Source organism: Myotis myotis, unplaced genomic scaffold, assembly GCF_014108235.1.
Source record: "Myotis myotis isolate mMyoMyo1 unplaced genomic scaffold, mMyoMyo1.p scaffold_m19_p_12, whole genome shotgun sequence".
NCBI lineage: Eukaryota > Metazoa > Chordata > Mammalia > Chiroptera > Vespertilionidae > Myotis > Myotis myotis.
Window position 1 is genome coordinate 2,690,216 of NW_023416316.1, and position 6,000 is coordinate 2,696,215.

At 61.8% G+C, this 6,000-nt stretch overlaps 1 protein-coding gene across 1 annotated transcript in view; it reads right to left on the minus strand.

Moving 5' to 3' along the window:
• The window catches only part of ASS1 (argininosuccinate synthase 1), a 43,396-nt gene extending 41,429 nt beyond the window's left edge, over positions 1-1,967 (minus strand). The window contains exon 1 of the mRNA XM_036329345.1: positions 1,875-1,967. The gene's annotated coding sequence lies outside the window, so the exon portion shown is untranslated. The remainder of the gene's footprint in view (positions 1-1,874) is intronic.
• Between the last annotated feature and the right edge of the window lie 4,033 nt (positions 1,968-6,000).

Consider the following 6,000-nt stretch of genomic DNA (forward strand, 5'->3'; position numbering starts at 1 on the left):
GGTTCCTCCACCCAGCCTTGGGGGTCATTTGGGAGTTTGCCTTGGCTTCGGGAGGCGGAGTCCCCGGGCTCAATGAAAAGGCCCTGGGGTAGGTGGAAGGGAGGGTGCATAAATCTCATCACTCGAACCCTCTCCTCCGGGCATTTGGCTGTGGGGAGAGAGTGCATTTACTCATGTGTTTATTCTGCTAATAGCATTGAACTGCCTGGCCTACCCAAGAATGCGGCGGATGCCCGCCCAAGGAGGGAGGGTGCCAAGGCTGGAGATCTACTTTTCCCAGCGTTTTACAGCAGAAATCAGAGCCTCAGGCCCCAGGGTCTTTCCACATGGGTGCCCACAGGCAGGACACTCACTTCTGGGGCTGTGTGCACAGCGGCAGGCTTCCGGCTGTTCTGGCAGCCTCCCGGGCCCAGGGAAAACTGCTTGCATAGCAGGTTCGTCTGGGCCTGCCCCCTCCTCACCCCCACCCCCACCCTCACCCCCCAAAAGAAACGGTTACTATCAGAGCCAACTGAGCCCAGAGCAGGCAGGCAGCGGAGGGGGGCACATGGGAGCACTTGGGGGAGCCCTCCTCCTCCACTCTCCCCGGTGCCCGCCCAGCCTGGGCGCTCAGTGGGCAGGACGCACCGCTCCTTGGCTAGCACTGAGCACAGCCAGAGTGACTTCCCTGGCACAGCCCCATCCAGGGCCCCTGCCCAGGCCGAGAGGGGCCAAGGGGGAGGGGGTTAAGGGAGACTCCTCCAGGTCCTTCGTCCCAGTTCCCATCCCCTTTGTGCAGTTTCTGCCTCTGCCACCAGCACCTAAGGTAGGAGGGCAGGGACCCTGGGTCCTGTCCTGCCCCCAGCATGGCACTGCCCCTGGCACCGCCCCAGGCAAGTCTGCAGAGACCTCCTCCTGAGCCCTGAGCCCTGGCAGCTCTGACAGGGGAGGAAACTGAGGTCAGGAAGCGGAGAGGCGGACCCAAGGCCTCACCCAGATGTGCCTGCCCTCAGGGCTCAGGTCCACTGGCCCCCGGGTGCCTGCCCTCAGGGCTCAGGTCCTCTGGCCCCCGGAGCTGGCCCTCTGCCTCCAGCCCTGGGCTGGGGAAAGGGCGCAAAGCCCCCAGCAGATTCGATCCTTCCCAGGACAGAGGGCAGGTTTGTTTCTGCCCAGATGTGCAGCCCGCGGGCCAGGCTCGGGAGGAGAGCCTCAGGTCCAGAGAGGAAGCCTGGGGGGGGGGGGGGTCAGGGGTCACGGGGCGTCCTCAGGAAGAGCCCAGTGTGATGGGAGAGGAGTTTCCTCCTTTTCACAATGACCCTCCCTCCCTGCAGGGCGCAGCCGCCCGAGGGGCCAAAGGCAACAGCCACCCGGATGGCGGGCATTTCCTGCGGGGCGGCCCCTCCCCCAGCCCAGGGCCCAGCGCCCAGTGCCCAGTGCCCAGCGCCAGCAGGACCCGCCCACCTGGGCAGGGAGCTCACATCCCTTGCAGGAGGCACAAGGCAGGGAAGGCGCCCAGCCACCCCGGGCAGCGGCCGGGCAGTCCAGGTAGTAAACTGAGGCTGGGCTGGTGCGCCCAGGCTGGGGTAGCGGGGCGAGGGCGAGGGGGGTGGAACTCCGGTTTCCCCCGAGAAGAGAGGCCGAGACCGAGCCGGGAGTGAGCAGAGACGGGGCGAGATCGGGACCTCGCACCCTCCGCTCGCAGAGGCTGGTCAGGGAAGGGGCACTCGGGAAGGACCTCGGCCCGCGAAGGGGACACTCCACCGACCTGACCCCGCAGACCGGGCCTCGCCCCCCGTCCCCATCCCCGCGGCCCCGGGAGCCAGGAGTCCGGGCGTCGGCGCCTTCCCTCCCGTCCGGTCCGAGCCCGGGTCCGAGCCGGGGAGAGGCGATCTTACCGGGTCCGGCGGTGGCGGCGGAGCAGGGCCGCTTGCAGCGCGGATCCCGGGTTATAAGCGGGGCCGGGGCGGGCGCGAGACCCGGACACGTGGGGACTGCGCGCGGTCAGGCCCCGCCCCCGGCCCGCCCCCTCCGAGGAGCGGCTCCCGGTTCATCGCCGCCACCTGCGTGGGCCGAGCCGGCCTCGCCCTCCCTGGGCCCTCCCCTGTCCCTCCTCCCCCTGGGAGCTGTTCCCACTCGCGCCCCGCCTCCCTCCCTTGCCGCCCCCCCCCCCCCACCCGAGGGCTCAGGGGCCTCGCCCCCCACCCTGGGGCCCTGCAGGGGCTGGAGCCCGCGGGGGGCAGGGGAGCGCAGCCCTGCAGCTGAGCCTTGCCAGCCTGCCGGGGGTGTGGGGAGCGCACTAGCGCTTCCAGGTGGGAGTGGGGTTCAAAGTGGGGACCAAAGCGCGGTGAGTCTCATGCCCACTGTGTCCTGTGACCCCCACCTTGTACCCGGGAGGCGGAGGTGGCACTACGAAGTCTGGGTCCCATCCCAGTCCAGGATGGGGTCCTGGCTGCCTCCCTGGAGCCTGGCACCTGCCCACACTGCCCAGGGCACCAGTACCTGGCGACTGGGAGCCTGGCTGACAGCTCACCGCTGGGCAACAGGAGGTTTCAGTTCCCTTTCTGAGCTGTGACCCCGGTCTGACCTCTAGAGGCTCCGTGCCTCCCGACTCCCAGCCCATGTGCAGGCCTCAAAGCAGAACCACTACACCACAGCCCAGCACAGCCACAGCCCGGCACAGCCACAGCCCGGCACAGCCACAGCCCGATACAACCACAGCCCGGCACAGCCACAGCCCAATACAACCACAGCCCGGCACAACCACAGCCCAATACAACCACAGCCCGGCACAACCACAGCCCGGCACAGCCACAGCCCAGCACAACCACAGCCCAGCACAGCCACAGCCCAGCACAACTGCAGGTCCGGGCCAGCCCAAGGCAGCACCATAGGACAACCCCCCACCAGCTTCCTAAGTCCTCCCAGCCCTGAACCCCACCCCACCCCAGCCCCCCTTGGAGGTGGGAGCCCGAAGGCCATGCTGCGGTCAGCCATCTTGGGAAATCACGTGCAGGGACAGGTGATGTTAAGGAGGCAGCCCTGGCCCAGGCCCTTTCCTGCAACAAGCAGCAGCCGGAGGCAGGGACCCTCAGCAGAGCGGGGCCAAGGCTGCTGGTTCCGTCCCTCTGTCCCTCTGCCGGCCAGTCCCCACCCGTCCGCCTGGCACTCTGTCCAGTCACTCAAGCCTGCGGGCCAGTTCAGTGGCTGCGAGTCCTTCGAGGAGGGAAAAGGCATCAAACCAATTTCCAAACAAAGCCGCAGCTTCAAGTCTCTGCAAGCCCCCCAGATGCAGCGACCCCTCCCCTGTGAGCCCTGGGGGGCTGCGTGCCACCAGCAACTTGAGGCACCTGCCTGCCGGGAGGCGGATGGCAGCTGGCCCCATAGGCCACTCGCCGGCCACCTCTGGGCCTCCACACGCACAGGAAGCCCGAGAGGAGCATCCGCAGCCAACCCTGGCCCAGTGTGGGGGCTGGTTCCTCCCCCGCAGCCTCGGCCTCCTCAGCCCAGAGCTGCCCACGTCTTCACCCCTTGAATTAGTGCTCCATCCTCAGGTCTTACTCTCGGATGTCACTGTCCAGCAGCAGCGGAGAGGAAAGCGGAGGCCATCAGGCCCCACGCTCCCGAGTCAGGGCAGGCGAGGGGGGCGCCCGGCCAGGCAAGGGCGGCTGGTGGGGGACACGGGCATGGAAGAGGGGTAAGGTCAGCATTCCCTCTGGATCTGGCCACAGCCACACCCTCCCGGTTAGCACCACGCGCCTTTATTCTCCGGACTGGCATTTGCAACTACCCCGCGTGAAGTTGCTACTATCGCCCCCATTTTGCACACAAGAACCGGCAGCACAGAGAGGGTGTGTTTTTCCCCAAGGCCACACAGCATGCAAGTGGCAGGACAGGCCTCGACCCAGTGTCGGCAGCGCTGGCCCAAACGCTCTGCTCTAGTTTAGGCTTGAGCTGAACCGGAGGAGCCAGGCCTCAGGCCCAGGGCCACGGCTGTGGGCACATGTACTCCTTGCATTGCTGCAAAATGGCTGCAGCCCAGGGCACTGCCCTTTCCTGTGGTACAAACGCTGGTGACACAAGGAGCGGTGAGATCACAGCTCTCCCGAGAGGAAAACAGGGCCCCGACTGCCAGCAGGGGCCCTGCCCACTGGGCACGGGGTCAAGGTGAGAGGAGACTGGCCGCCTCCTGCATGAGCCGCTTTCCACCGCCCCCCTCCATGTGCCAGGCGGACATCCATACGCTGCCCCAGCCCCACCCCGCAGAGCGACTCCTGGTCCAGGGCTGGGGCATGACCAGAGGGGATCCCGGCCTGGGGCTCAGCCACCATGGCCTTGCCTTTCACTCACACCCGGTCAGGGCTCCTCAAGGAGCCTACCCACCACCCAGGGCACCTTGGGTGGCACCTCTAAAAGCACAGCAGCACTAGGCCTGACCAGGTGGAGAAACTGAGGCAGTGGAGTCTGAGGTGTCTATATCTTCTAAATATATCCAGCGTCTGCCCCTTCCCCGCCTCTCCCCGCTGGTCTGCCAGCTCCCGGCTCAGACCTTCTCCACCGCCTCCTGATACTCTCCTGCTCCTCATCCTCCCTCCAGCCCTTTCTCCACCCAACAGCAGGAGCCCATGACAATGTGAGTCAGAGCAAGTCCCTGCTTCCTAGCACCCTTCGAGGGGGCATTTTCCCACATCGATTCCCAGGTGTCCTAGCAGCATTAGTGGCCGACTCCTTTTCCTTAAGCTACGTTGGTACCTTTGCTGAAAATTAATCGACCATGTAAGTGTGGTTCTATTTCCAATTTCCCATTGATCTATTTCTCCTTACGCCAATACCACACCGTCCTGATTGCTACTGCTTCGCACCAAGTCGTCTTTTTTGTTTGTTTTGTTAATCCTCGCCTGAGGATATTTTCCCATGGATTTTGAGAGAGGGGGAAAGAGAGAAACTTCAACATGAGAGAAACACATCAATTGGTTGCCTCCTGCATGAGCCCCGATCAGGACCTGGGCCGGAGAGGAGCCTGCAACCAAGATACATGTCCTTGACCGGAATCGAACCTGGGACCCTTTGGTCCACAGGCTGAAGCGCTATCCACTACGCCAAACTGGCCAGGGCTGCACTAAGTCTTGACATCAGTGTATATCTTCCAACTCCATCTTGCTTCAAACTGTTCTGGCTATTCTAGGTCCTTTGTATTAAATAGTAGAAATAGCTTGTGGGTTTATATAAAAAGCCTGCTGGGGTTTTCATTGGGGATGTCAGTCAATCTACTGGGCATCTTAACAATAATGAGTCTTTCGGTCTGTGATCACAGAATACATCTCCATTTTTGTGTATCTCTAAAATTGTTCCGGAACTAAAAACACACACACCTTAAAACTGTTTATTCAAAAGTATTAATTGCTATTGACACAAGCAACGGAAAAGAAATGGAAACCGTTGGGCCCGTCTTTCGGACGCTCCATCTTGAATGATCTTCAGTTGAGGTGAATTTCATTTTTGTTGTAAATCAGAGGTGTAGCTCTGAGATGGCGCTGACATATATTCCCCGAGTGCCATACAACAGCTCCTTTATTTCAAGTGAAATAAAGGTAGAATCGTTGCAGCGTTTCTCAACCTGTGGGTTGCGACCCCTTTGGCGGTCAAACGACCCTTTCATAGGGGTCGCCTAAGACCATCCTGCAGATCAGATATTTACATGACGATTCGTAACAGTAGCAGCATGACAGTTATGAAGTAGCAACAAAAGTAATTTTATGGTTGGGTCCCCACATGAGGAACTGTATTTAAAGGCCAGAAGGTTGAGAAGCACTGGTTTAAGGCCTCAGAGCCAGAAGAGCTGGAGTTTCATCGGGTCCCCGCAGGTGTCCATGTCAGAAATGTTCAAACCTGTAGAATTTTTATGAGTTTACTTGAGCAAACCGACGACAGTGACCTGGCAGCAAACTCCCGATGGGTTAGAAAACGCCCCGGAGAGCGCCAGCTTGCACCTGTTTTCCACGTTAGAATCAAAGGAGGGCTGAC